The sequence below is a fragment of the Aulonocara stuartgranti genome, assembly GCF_965226115.1.
Source record: "Aulonocara stuartgranti genome assembly, chromosome: 16".
Classification (NCBI taxonomy): domain Eukaryota; kingdom Metazoa; phylum Chordata; class Actinopteri; order Cichliformes; family Cichlidae; genus Aulonocara; species Aulonocara stuartgranti.
Window position 1 is genome coordinate 8,498,674 of NC_138952.1, and position 14,144 is coordinate 8,512,817.

Sequence of the window (14,144 nt, forward strand, 5' to 3'; positions counted from 1 at the left end):
TCTTATTCAAGTCTGTGTTGGGACAAATCAAATCAAATCAAATCAAATCACTTTTTATTGTCACATCACATGTGCAGGCACACTGGCACAGCACATGCGAGTGAAATTCTTGTGTGCGAGCCCCACAAGCAACAGAGATGTGCAAACACAACAACACAAACGAGCAAAATACAAGAATGGCCAACCTGAAACTAATAAATATATGTACAATATATAATAGTGTATGCATTTCTGGATGTGTATACTAAATATTTTCCTACGTGTGTGTGTGTGTGTGTGTGTGTATACACATTTTTACAAATTAAATAGTAAAAAAATAAAATAAAATAATAATAATAATAATAATAATAAAATATATAAAATATACAGAGTTGAATATGTGCAAAACAAGTGGCATTTATATACAGTGTGGAGTGCATAATGTTGAAGTTCCAGTAGTGAAGCTGAGGTGTCTATGACGTGTTCAGCAGTCTGATGGCCTGATGGAAAAAGCTGTCTCTCAGTCTGCTGGTACGGGACCGGATGCTGCAGAACCTCCTTCCTGATGGAAGCAGTCTGAACAGTTTATGGCTGGGGTGACTGGAGTCCTTGATGATCCTCCCCGCTTTCCTCAGGCAGCGCTTCCTGTAGATGTCTTGGAGGGAGGGAAGCTCACCTCCAATTATCCGTTCAGAGCACCGCACTACTCGCTGGAGAGCTTTGCAGTTGTAGGCGGTGCTGTTGCCATACCAGGTGGTGATGCATCCAGTGAGGATGCTCTCAATGGCACAGTGATAGAAGGTCCTGAGGATGCGGGGGCTCATGCCGAATCTTTTCAGTCTCCTGAGAAAGAAGAGGCGCTGCTGCGCCTTCTTCACTGTTTTGTTTGTGTGTACTGACCACGTAAGATCCTCAGCCAGGTGTACGCCAAGGAACCGGAAGCTGCTCACTCTCTCCACAGCAGCGCCGTTGATGGTGATGGGGGTGTGTACTTCTCTGCACCTCCGGAAGTCCACTATCAACTCCTTTGTCTTTGCGACGTTGAGGGTGAGATGGTTGTCTTGACACCAGTGGGTCAGGGCGCTGACCTCCTCCCTGTAAGCCGTCTCATCACCATTGGTGATAAGACCCACCACTGTAGTGTCGTCCGCAAACTTCACAATGATGTTGGAGCTGTTAGTGGCTGTGCAGTCGTAGGTGTAGAGTGAGTACAGGAGAGGGCTCAGTACACAAGCTGCTCTCTCAGATACTATCAAATTTACTCCACATCACAGTGTACAAAATAAAATTACATGCAAAACGTGTTTGAAGTAGCATGCTGTTTAGACAGTCTGATGTAATCCCATGACATCACACTGATGTAGTCTGTAGGAAATGTGAACAGTCCAGGTTTTTGGTGCATAGTGAGAAATGAACTCTACACACAGAGTACTGTAGGTTTGGAATCGTGGGACAAATCTCCACCAGAGGAAATGCCCTGAAGGCAGTTTTATAGGATTACATTCATGTCATTTCTTATCACCGAACAATGAGTCTGTGTACGGTTTGGAACAAACTGATGTGAAGCTCTGAAAGCATACTTTACACAACCGCACCTAACAGCACCGCTTCCATCACCTCCCACACCTTTAGCATTACAACAGACTCCTCTCTCATAAGACAGATTGTTTTTATCTGATCCTTTTACATTTCCTCATATTGCACCAATAAAAATGTGATTTTAGTCTTCTTTGTCCTGCTGAAAGTCCATATCTGCTACTAATTGCAGCGCAACAAGTGATTTTTAATTATTTATGATTTGCAGGCCGCTTCCCTTTGCCCAAGGAGTCAAAGTGAAGCTGTAAAACAAGCATGATGAGGTTTTTTTAAAGGAAGTCATAAAATTTAAAGATTGACACGGCTTCACGAACGCTCTCCGAGTGTGTGAACGTGAAGTGTGTGTCAGGAGCTGCATGCCGGGGCTTGCAGAAGAATGAATGATTAATCTGCGCTGCTTTGAGGGTAATTTAGATGTCAGGCTCTTGTCCTCTGCTCTTTGCTAACTGAGCTCAGAGTGAAGAGGCCTCCTTCCTCCCCCACCAACTCCTCGGCTGTAATCTGGGCCGGTCAGGCGAGCGTCGTCGTCCCGCTGTATTTCAAAGTGCCTGCATGGTGATTTATTGAGACCGACCGGGGAGTAACAAGAAGCAGAGCGACCTACAAAGGAGTCGTCACCCCCTCCTTCCACTTCAAATCGGCCCAAACATTAGCTAATAGGAAAACCTAATGCCTGTTAGGAGTTATTTCTGTGTGGTTGTTTCACCTCTTGTGATTACACAGAAAAAGCCACGGGGGGGTCAAGCAGCTTTCCAGCTTTGATTAAGCAGAAAAAAAAGGGGGAAAAATGCAAAAAGGAAATGAACGAACATAGCACACTGCCGGCTGAGCATCTGTGTTGGAGTGATATGAAACAATCCAATGATTGCTTCCCTTAATATAACTGATTTATTAATAACAGTAATTGCTAACATGCATTTTTGTGTTCAGCTGAGGCACACGGAACTTCCCATCTGCCTTTCTCGCCTTTGTTGTTGGGTAAAAACTGTTCTCTGCGTCTCGCTCACAGTCTAGAGATTGTTATTGGAAGATAAAGAGGCGGTGAGTAAGACAGACAGTCAGCGCTGCCCTCCACAAGCAGACATAACCATTATGCACCTGCAAGTATGCAAGGCAGACAGGGAATACACCGTTGTGATGAATTATGTCATCAACTATACATGTTATGGCTGTGATGGGAGTGATAAGAAAACAAAGCTATGCAGTGATGGGATTCAACGGCAGCTTAATCCAACTAATGTGCAAAGAAGAGCGAGAAATGCAGTTAGAAATACTGCAAAATGTAACCATTCATTAAAATAAATACATCTAAGAAGTACATGCAGATTTTGTGTGAAGGTAAAGCAGCCAAAAAGTCAAACAATGCAGTACCTCTAATGCCCACTAGAGGCTCTGGTGAGCCTCAGCAGAAATATGTTTATAGCCTGATACAAAAACTATTCTGGTCTGCATCACTTCTTGCTCCAAAAAAACCAAACAAACGCAACGCCAACCCTCAACAAACATTTTCGATCAAAAGCCGATTGCCGAGGTTTCCTGATGCGAGGCATCTCGTGTCCAAACAAGTCTGACTGTAATCAGTCTTAGACAGATGGGCATAGCTTTTCAATTTATAGACACAGACAGACTGCCAACATGTTGCAATCATTCTAAGTCAGTCTGCACCGATGAGTGCAACTCATCTACAATGTGTCACTTTGCAATACGAAATTCAGCTCAACTAGTTGCCAACTGTTTTTATTCTGATTATATTCCTCTATCAGGTAACGCTGCTCAGTGCCTAAATCATTGTGCAGATAAATTGCCATCCTGTTGCTATTTGTGGAGGAATTTCAGTTTCAGATCTATGAGTTTCTGGCTGGAGTCTTAATGTAAGTAGTCAATGTACATTTCTGTGTGTATAGATGGCGATGGATTTGTTTATCAGAGTTAATTTCCATAGAATCACAAACAGATTGCATGCAATTGCCAACTTGACCCGATTGAATAACAGACCGGTAGGCTGCTTCGCCAAGGTCGCTTTGAAGACAACAACTGACTACTAGTAGACGCAGACCTGGTCCTTGTCTTCGAGACAATCATTTGACTGACATCATAGGTTGCACACAGTAGCAGTAATTTTGCTTATTTGTAGCATAAGAAGCAGCATGCTCTGGACATGAGTGTTGATGTCACTCAGCTGCTGGATGTTTGCACTTTGCTAAGTTCACTAACAACGTAACCGACTGCAAACTAATGCAAGACAAATTGTTCTCATAACCCTGTTTGTGCACAGCACAGGCCTTTGATGTTTGGATTTGCACACACACACACACACATATATACACACATGCCACTGACTATTGGAATGATTAGCTATTTTCCTCAGGGCAGCCTGTTATCTGCATTGCTGGGCCGCAGCTCCGGCCGGAGAGCCGGAAACGCTCGTCACCTCCCGCCCCGTGAGTCTCTATCTATCCCGGCTCAGAGCTGGTGTGAAAATATTTCACCTGAAAGAGAAAACAAGGCCATAAAAAAAAGGAAAGCACGGGAGGCTCCAGAAGAACAATGCTGCTGTGGCCTCGCATGAAAGAGGAGAGAGAATAAGTAGTGGATGCCTATGTGAAGGCATGTATTAGCTGAAACTGGAAGAAAGATGGAATAAAGGAGAGTCAGAAAACATGAAGGAGTGATGACACTGAGTGGCCCTGACAGCACAGCGAGAACAGAATAATATCGGTTGTGCTGGGAAGGGAGGTTATTTCATCTGTCAGATGAGCAGGAGGGAAAAAAGAGACAGAGACAGGTTGAAGTCTGAGATAAGTGCCATGTTGGACTGAAAGATTGAAGGAGCAGAAAGCAGTGAGCTGGATGACAGTAATACACCAGCATCTGGAATTAAAATACCTGGCATGTGATTACACAGAAAATAATCAAAGATCCACCTAGCACTTTGTTCAATGCGTTGGCGTGAAAATTCCCAGCAATTTAGGGAGGAAATGCTGCAGCCTGTGCTACGAGCAGCTCGTTTGTCAAAGCCACACTCTGACTGACAGCGTTTCCATGAGGATAAACAAACGGATTCCTCTCCATGATCATTATAAAGCTATTGAGGGAGACCTGGTGACGCTGTGTTATGACATGTGCAGCTTTCTTCCTGCCCCCTGGACTGCAGAAGCGGTGGGAACCTGGAAATTATGACCGCTCAGCACTTCTGTCAGTGGAAAAAGAAACCATTGTTGTGCCAGTCACTTTGGCATGAGGAGCACGCCGTGTTCGGAAACCTCAGACGTGATTCCTGGTTGGGCTCAACAGCGAACTGTTGTTAGGTTACGTCTGAGTTAGCCGGTGTATCAAGAGGCAGGTACAACAAACAGTTATATTTCACTCTGAACGCCTCACATGCAGGTAATCGCTAAGTTTGTGTTTTGAAAAGTTGACAAAGATACTGATCACACCTGTGTGATTGTGGCTTGCAGCTTCCCAGAGCCATTTATCCACTCGAGAACAAGCAACTGACACGGGAATGAAAGACAAAATAACAACAATTGAATACAGACTTCTCCAGCTGTCCCTGTGAGACCCAGTTTGAGTTTTAGATCATCTGAGGGATGAAATTTTGAAGAACTTTTTCTTCACAGCCTTTCAAAGACCAGTGTGAGGGTTACTTTGAGACAAACGCAGGACTCAAGCAGAAAGAAATAACCCGAAATAAGCCTTTTTCATTTTCAGTCCAAAAGTAAACCAGGCAACTATTAAAGCAAGATGAGGAGCGCAGCATGGGACAAAAAACAGTCCTCCGAGGCTACGTTCACATGAACACGGGTATTTAAATAAACATTTTTAAAATTTGTTTTGGCCTTTTATCCTCTTATAAATGGTGCTTTTGATTGCTGAAAACTCGTAACAGGGTGAAGATTATGCAAATCTGAGTTTCTGCATTTACATGTGGACAATGAAAATGGAAATTTTGTCTTTCAAAATCAAAGGTGTGCACCTTTTTCTCCTTTTGTGATGTCAGACTGCCCACTGTGTTTTTGTTTGTGGGCTTTTGATTGGCATTTCTTCACGGTTCGGGTTATACTTTCACCTGATGCTTTGGCATGGTCTTGAAAAAATCCTCGTGTGGATGCAGACTGAGAACAGTGAAGGGGACGGCCGGACTCTAAGTATGGATGAGAAACGGGTGTGTGTGTGTGGGTGTGTGTGTGTGGGGTGGGGGGGTAACAGGAAACAGGTGAAGGCAATCTAACAGAAATGAGGCGAAACCTCCAAAACAAGACACAAGAGAAAATCAGCTGTCAACAACCAAAACCTCACACTCGTGATACATGCACAGTGAAATCACAGGGAAGTAAAATAAAACAAACTAAAATCATAGATAAGAACAAAAAACACAGACCATAACACCGCTACTAATACAATCAGTGGCTGACCCAAGAAAAACACATTTTTTGGACTCTTTTCTTGTGCAGAGAAGACTCAAACACATGCTGAAGTGGATTGCTTGCACTTCACCTTGGACTCTGTGGTAAACCAGACTGAGTGGAAACCTCCGCAGGTTTCAGTCTGCATTAATATTTCAAACGACCATCCTAAACGAGCCAAACACACAGATTTATTTGAACTGTACCAGATTCCCTCCTCAGCAGCACTACAGCAGCGAAACCTCAATCATGCGCAGCATTCACCTCGAGGCACTGCTCACTGGATGCACAGCAGAATAAAGTACACAGCACGAACATAGCTCTCAGTGATTATCTATACATCTTCCCAGTGTTCTGTCTCAGAGGATCCCTCCGGCTAATCCTCTCTCTTTTAAATAAATGTTCGAACTTTGTTCCTCTCCAGCTCTCACTGCCTCTTTCCCCTCATTGCTCTTCACCTCCTTCTGCACTCTTGCAGCTTTTGGACCTTTGAAGACATCATGTCGGACACACAGAGGATCGGATGCACCATCAATTTCCACATGAAGTGCAGATGGCTTGTCTGCAGGACGTCTGCAGGGTTTTTGATAATGATAATAATGACCACAGTGCTGGACAGCAGCCTGTGTCTGGCGTAGGCCATCTCAGCTCAGCTGGCCTGAGTAATCACAGATGCTGAACAGATTTCTGCTTCTTCTGGCCACTCATGAAACCATTGTGGATGTACTCGCTAGATTTCACTCACCTGCATACTTGTGCATTGATAGTTTGCAGCAAATTAACAGCAAATATTCTCAGACTTTGTTTTATGCACCTCATGGAAAAGTGATTGTTTCCCCACAAATACTCAAAAAACCTGCATCCATGTAAGTATGAAGATAGGTCTTTGAACAAGTTCTTGCAGTAGGGTTAACCACAACCATCACAATAGCTTTCTTTAAGATGATCTGTTATCTGTGTAAAGGGGACCTGCCTGCAGCTAAAGCAGCGGGACTTCTTGTGACACAGGTGTGCAAAAATGTAAACAGGCTAAAAGGTTGTAGTCTGAAGCAAAGAGGTTCTGTTTGCCGTAGGGAGAGCAGGAAATACAGAGCAGCTTTCAGGGTAGAGAACAAACTGTACAAATTCTGTAGTCTACCTTAAAGTGCAGCTAGTCCCAATGAATACCTGTAGCATCCACAAACACAGTTTTCTCATCCTTTTGATCTGAATCAGTGTAATTTGATCATACTGCGCAACATAACACATTAAATTAGTTTTAAAGACATTAAAGTACACAGTTTAAAGGGAGGCATTAAGAACACAAGTTAGATCATGCTAAGTCAGTGATACCAAAGCACGATCTGAGTGACAGCCCGGCCCAGACAAGAGCCCAGATTGAAATGCAACCACGGTACCAATGTCTTCTGCTTCACTTCTCTCAGACTTGCACAGCACTTCTGCTTTTTCACCATGTTAGTCTGGATCCTGAAAAACTAATTAAAACACTAAAGTGACAAACAAAATCTAACTAACACTGTAAGTGGAGTCTGGTGAAGGGAAACTTCACTTCCTTGCCAGAATAAACAGTTAGAAGGCAAATCAAGAGGTGAAAATCATCCTGCGGTTAAGAAGAAAAACAGTTTCTTCAAGTTTATATAAATCATAGCTAAAGAAGCGAAGGACAGGAGGAGTAACACATTTTTTATGAATATATATTAAATATTTTCATCTTTTCATCTTTTATAGTTTTGCCTCTGTACACCACTGCAGTGGGTTTAAAATCAGCTGGTCAAGACCCGACTGCAGTGCAGGGTTTAACACAAATGTTGCATTAGCTGTTCAGGAATTAAAGACATAAAGTATTTAGTCATTATCCAAAAACTTATAGACCTAACTTGCAGGGAAGGTCTTGCTTAAGATAAATTCTGCAGAAGTCTGAACATTATAAAAGAAAAAGGACAACAATGGAGGCCTTGAAGTCAGAAATGAACCATGAATGGGAAACATTTGACTTTTAAAGTAGTTGAGCTCCCACATGCTCCTCTTCTACTTGTGATTGCATAAAGTTTAAAATTAACATCATTCGCTCATCGTTTCTTTAAACCTTTTTTAATGAAATCAGAGTTATCACACTCGTTTTACACTGTGGGCAGCATGCAGCCCACTTTGACCTTAAACTTTTTTACACTGAAACATTGAATCCCTAAAACATTTGAATACAAGAAAAAAGAAGTGCAGTTTCAAGAGTATGTCTGTTTTTCTACATGATAGAGAAATACTGCCTTAGTAAAGGACAAATGCTCTCCTTCACATTTTCCAATGGGCCGGATCGGAGTCTTTGCTGGGCCGCTCCTCGCCCCTGGGCCTCATGTTTGATGCGCCTGCTTTAATGATTTGTGAATCATGCAATAAATCCGAACATGGTCGTGTTCACTCCGTGTAACTGAAGCAGAATAAAAGAACATGCTCAGGTTGAGATAAACTTCCTTCCTTCGAGCTTCTGATGGTTGCTGAGTGTAAACAAGCAGTTTGAATCAGATTGAGTGCTGCTGGATGTTAAGCAGTCACCAACACTCTTCCCTCCATTCACTGCTTTAGTAGGTCATTGTTCTCTGCTCCCTTTGACTCACACTTTGGCAGTGACTTCAACAATACCAAGTGACAATGTTGCCCATATTTCCTCACTCCCAGCAGCACCTGAGCGGAGCCACAGAAGGCCTAAATCGAAAACGAACCTTTCTGTTTACAGGCCCCGTGTGACTGCGCAGAGCACAGAACAATGGCGTGCATTGTGGCGCAATACAATGCTTCTTTAATGTGCTTTGACAAGGCGCGAGTGGTACAAACGATAGCAAAGCATCTGGGCTGTCACCGAGATTATTAATGACAGCGCTGTGTAATTGTTTTATTCCCACGCTCTGTTTGTCTGCCGTGATGATATGTTGCTCTCGGTGCGAATGATTGTGTGCATACAGTACCTGCATTTTGCAAGGTTTACAAAACAGCCCGAGCAGATCAGAGGTCAGAGGTGTGTGAGAGTCGTCTCGGAGCAGACGAGCCGGGAGCTTACAGTTAATTCCAGCCAGTATTAAAACACATTTCACACTGGCGCGTCTGGCGCGTCTCGAGCTACGCCACTGTCTCTGCTCCACCAGGTACACGGCTGAAGAATATGTGATGTGTTCACATAAACAGACCACCCACAGTGCACACAGCTCGCTAGTTATCTTCGGCTCACATGCATACCGAGTAAATAGGAAAACAGCAGATGGGCTACTTGCTGGTGTTGACTGATATTCTGCAGACAGAACCTGACTCAACAGACCAGAACTCGAAAAGCGTTCTTCAGTGCTTTAACCTGTGTGTCATATATTTCAACAGGCACAAACTGTGGTGTAACACCGTGTCTGTGTTAGAGCTGCAGACTGTATATAAAAGATGGCTGCTGGGCTCTCCACTTTCAAGCCTCAATATTATGAAGGCAGACATTAGCTATAGAGACCAAAACTTCTCTTTTTCTTCTTTCAGCTGCTCCTTATCGGGGTTACAACAAAGCCTCATCTGCCTCCATCCCTGCTTATCACTAGCATCCTTTTTTGCCTCCTAAAATACTACATCATATATACATCCATACATCTGTATTCACCTAACGGCACAGTTTCCACTGACGCACGCACGCACACACACATGCAATGGCAGCAGTGGTGGCAGTCATTGTTAACCCAGGCTTTGACTGGTCCACCATGGAAATGTTAAAAATGTTTATTTATGCTGTTAAGTTGGGCGTGGCCTCAAGTGGACATTAGAGGAACTCCAGCTGTGTCTTGTTATGCACACGATCTTTTGTGTTGTCTTTACTTTGTCGTTTTTATTTTACACATAGTCTGTTTCCTTGTGTCACTGTTGCTGCTGGATTTATGCTAATTTGTTTATGGACTTCAATACTGGATTGCTCATCCACCCATGAAGGCGTATTTTGTGTTAATGTAGTCAGTGCATGTGCAGTAATCACTGTGAAACTCTGCTCCAAACACCCATTTTTTTCTACTCCTGGTTTTGAATGATGTAATAGAGAAGGGACACCCCTAAGATGGCTTAAAGCAGCGGTCCCCAACCCCAGGCCACAGACCGGAGTCGTTTGGTACCGGGCCATGAGAGTTGAGGCTCGGGTGTGAAATTGATGGTTTTCAGGTTTTTATCGTTAACTTGGTGTCCCTGGGTTTTTTCCCGTGTTGTAGTTGTGTGTCTTATTTTGAAAGAAATATTTACACGTTACCATAGCGACCAGAGAGAATTAAGGGGCAGAGAGGGGGATGTTACTCTCAGTGTTGTTGGCGCATTTCAGGACGACATTGCTAATAAAGTTACACAATTACACAGTAAATTTGAGTTTATTATTATATTTACAAAATACCACAGTTTTTGTCTTGGTCATATCATTTTATTTTGTTGTATTTATCCGCCACATCCTTGAAAATATTGTCTGACATTAAACCAGTCCGTGGTGCAAAAAAGGTTTGGGGAGTGCTGTCTTAAAGCTTAAAGTGGGAGGAGCTAAAAACAGCTTGTTACAGACAGAGAATGAATTGAGGGGCACTGAGGCCCAGCGTGAGATAAAGAAGGATTATTTGGACTGTAGATCATGCAAAGCTGCTCTAGTAGAGTCCAAGGATAAGACATGTGGAGCTGGAACTGCAGGTCTGTCACATCTGTGTTTGCAGGATGCAAAGCTCATTGCTAACATGGCTTATAGTCACTCACTGAAAAAACATACAAAACTGAAACCTGAAGATTTGTTTAACAGGAGCCTTGAAACACAAAAGCTGTATATAAATATGGAAGCAATGTGCTGAAACAGTGTGTAATCCCTGCTGGTGAGCTTTCTGACAGCTCTTTGTGCTTCTAAAGTTCCTCTGTGTCTCTGAAGTTGAAATGCTTGTGCTTCTCTTTTTGAAGTCCAGCTCGAGGAATGCACAGGATATCTGATTTTCATGGTCACTCTGAGGTGGAGGGAGGTGGACTGTTAACTTCAGCTCGTATAACTTTGAGAGCAGGAAGATCAGGAAAGATGTTTCACAGGTGCTGGTAATTACCTTAGAAAGAAGAAAATAAGTTAGCATGCACACACTGTTTCCCACTATTTTTATGGTATTTTTTACTTTCGATTTTACAAGAGCAAGGCTGGAGTGCTGTAGTGAGGTGGAAACAGAAAAAATGAGGTGAGAGGCTGGACTTCACAAACAGCCCTACTCTTTGAGGCTGTTATTCAGCCAGGAAGAAATCTCATTGCAAGCAGTTGCATTTAGATTGCAGTGTGTGGACTTACAGCATGAAGGAAGTGTAACTGCAGCTTTAATTAGGACTGAAACATATCTGTCCAAGTCAGCTCATCTGTTTGTGTGTCAGCAAGATTACCCTGTTTAACCTGGTTTTATTAAATATGAATTTAAATCTTAAGAACTTTTGTTTGGTGCATTATCCTCCATGCATCGACATTCTTCTGCTGCATTTGTTTGTGTTGTGTCCTCGTCTTTTTTCTTGCAGTCGGTCGGGGAATACTCCAGCTTGCCAGGCAAGCGCAAATCGGTCTCTGGGCCTGTGTGACTGATGCAGTCAGTCGGCGCAGTGATCATGGCATCTTGTTAAGTGGTTAAACACACTATTTTCTGTTCAGCTAAATACAATCAACAAAGAAGCTTTTCATCTTGCTGCCAAGAGATTGCTATCGTGTTTTGCAAGATATTTTTTTTATAGTAGTGCCAGAGATAAGACAGGAAATGGGGGAAAAGTCAGAGGGGATGCAAAATATATTCAAACTGCACGCTCTGTAGTCATGTGGAGCTCCCCAAAAGTATTTACAGGTGGAAAGAGAAAAACAAAAAATAAACCTAATACTGTTTGTGCCACAAGCTTGTTCCTGTACAACACCATTACCATTGTAATTATGTCAGAACCAGGGTGATGTAGTATAGTTATAAAACCACTATAGGGAGGAAGTTGGGATGAATGGATGAACAAAACACTGGACTTTAACCCAGGAAGCAGCTGTTTATTTCTCATGTCACGTTGCTCATTTTGGGTTATTTGTTTATTTGCTGGGAGGGAAGTGGGAACGCTGCTATTATAAACCCATTTGAATTCCGAGGCTGTCTTCAGACATAAACATATGGTTCTTAATGACTGTTTCACGCTTTATTATCACTACCAGGACAGCGAGGGCGCTTTTAACACAGAGGGAACTAAAACCTCCGGAGGAGCTCATCATAAAATCAGAAGATAATGAAATTAAAACAGAAATGGAAAACCCAACATACAACTCCAAACCCAGGGAGCAGGGTACATTCAGAGGGCCGAGACTGTGAAAGGCTCGATAAACATCCTGAAGTCAGTCATGGTGTGAAAGTAAAACAAATGCTCGGGTGTGGTTAGAAGGAAGTTAATGTCGTTAGCCAGATATTTGTGGATGAATATGCAGAATCAGGAAGCTGTTCGATTTACCTTGTGAGATCTGTTGCGTTAGGTAAACACTATGTAAAATACACAGAGACAGTCTGGCTGAATGACAACCAGTGCGTGAAATGTGTAGTCATGGGCTGAATACCAGACTGGGGTTGCTGGTAGCTGCTAATGTGAAATTGGTTGCAAAGAGATATACGATGCTGCACTGAAAACTTCCTTGCAGGTTGCTGCAATCACCTGTAGTTTGAATGGCAGATGCTGACTTGGCTGCAAACACAAGCGTGAAACAAACTGGAAATGTCAAATGCTCACCTTCAAAGTAAAAGTTGGGCTTTTTGAAAGATGTTTCCTTGGACTTTTACTTTGGAGGTGAATATTTACCATTTTCGACCTGCTTCACAGTAACAAGATCACAAGCAAGTGGGCATCTTTCATGCAGACTTTGGCGTCAAGCAGATTGCCATGGTAACCTAAAGTATTAGGAGGTTTTTGGTGCAGCTGACTGGTGACCGTTTTCACAACGACTACTAGCAACCTGCTGCAACTGGTCAGAAAGTAGACACACTTCCCTCAGACGTTGTCAGATGGTTGCTACCCGGTCTCTAGGCCTGTGTGGCTGGGATTGTTGAAGTCGTTGAGCGTTAATTCCTTTTGATGAGCAAGTCCAAAAGTTCTGCAGGAGCTTGATTACTCAAGGACTGGCATCATGGCTTCTTAACGCAGTGAATTTCTCCCAGTTCTTTCAGCTTCTGCGAGTGTCTCTTTACCCCCAAACACTGGAACTCTGGACAGTCTATTTTCCTTAAAGTGACTTTAGGTGGAAGATAGCTGCTGCTATTTGTGGGACAGCTGTCTAGTTGGACTCTGGCGGTGAAGCCCTAATGAAAGAAAGTGGTCCGCTCCAGCTTATTGCTCTGTATGAAGGGTGACAACCAGCCCTGATTCATCAGGAAATAAGCATTTTGTTCAACAGTCCCTACATGACACTCCAATTTCACATCATGCAGAGGTTTTCCTTCAGATGGACCTCTCTGCTGAGCAAATGCAGTGTCACCGCGCCTGTTGTGGAGGTGACGGCGGATAGACTGATCATCAGACACTCACTCCAGTAGCCTGTCTTTCTGTTAGTCTGCTGGCTCGCCTCTCCATCTTGTTGCATGCCTGGCTACCATTTCCTTCAGCAAATAAGCACCCAGACAGCACCAGTAACTCTCCACCTCCTCCCACCACACACACACACACACACACACACACACACACACACCCTGCTACCCCACATTGCCTGCCAGGAGGACTTTTTTCTTCTTCTGTGATGTATGCCGTCACTCCACCCTATTATTACCCCTGACTGTAATAGGCACCTCTGTTCCCAATCAAGTTTTTACTTTCTGGCGGAGAAAGAAAACTGTTTTGCAGCAGACACATTTTATGCCTCGCACACACGGCGTCTGCCGGTGTCATCTACTTTGGCTGCGGGCCTAGCTCGCCCAGATTGTTCACGCAGCACTTTTACCGCTCGTGAAGGCTCTCAGCGTTGCCAGAACGCTGTCAGAACGTTCAAAGGGAGGCCCTGCGTTGTTTATTGTCTGCTTCAGGATGGATAGTAGGTGGTCTGTGTATCTGTCTGCACTCAATCTCCTGATCTTCTCCAAAGCACAATGAGCACTCAAAGCACACACAGAAGCAGATTGATAAGAGACGGGCAAAGGGGAAGTACAACAA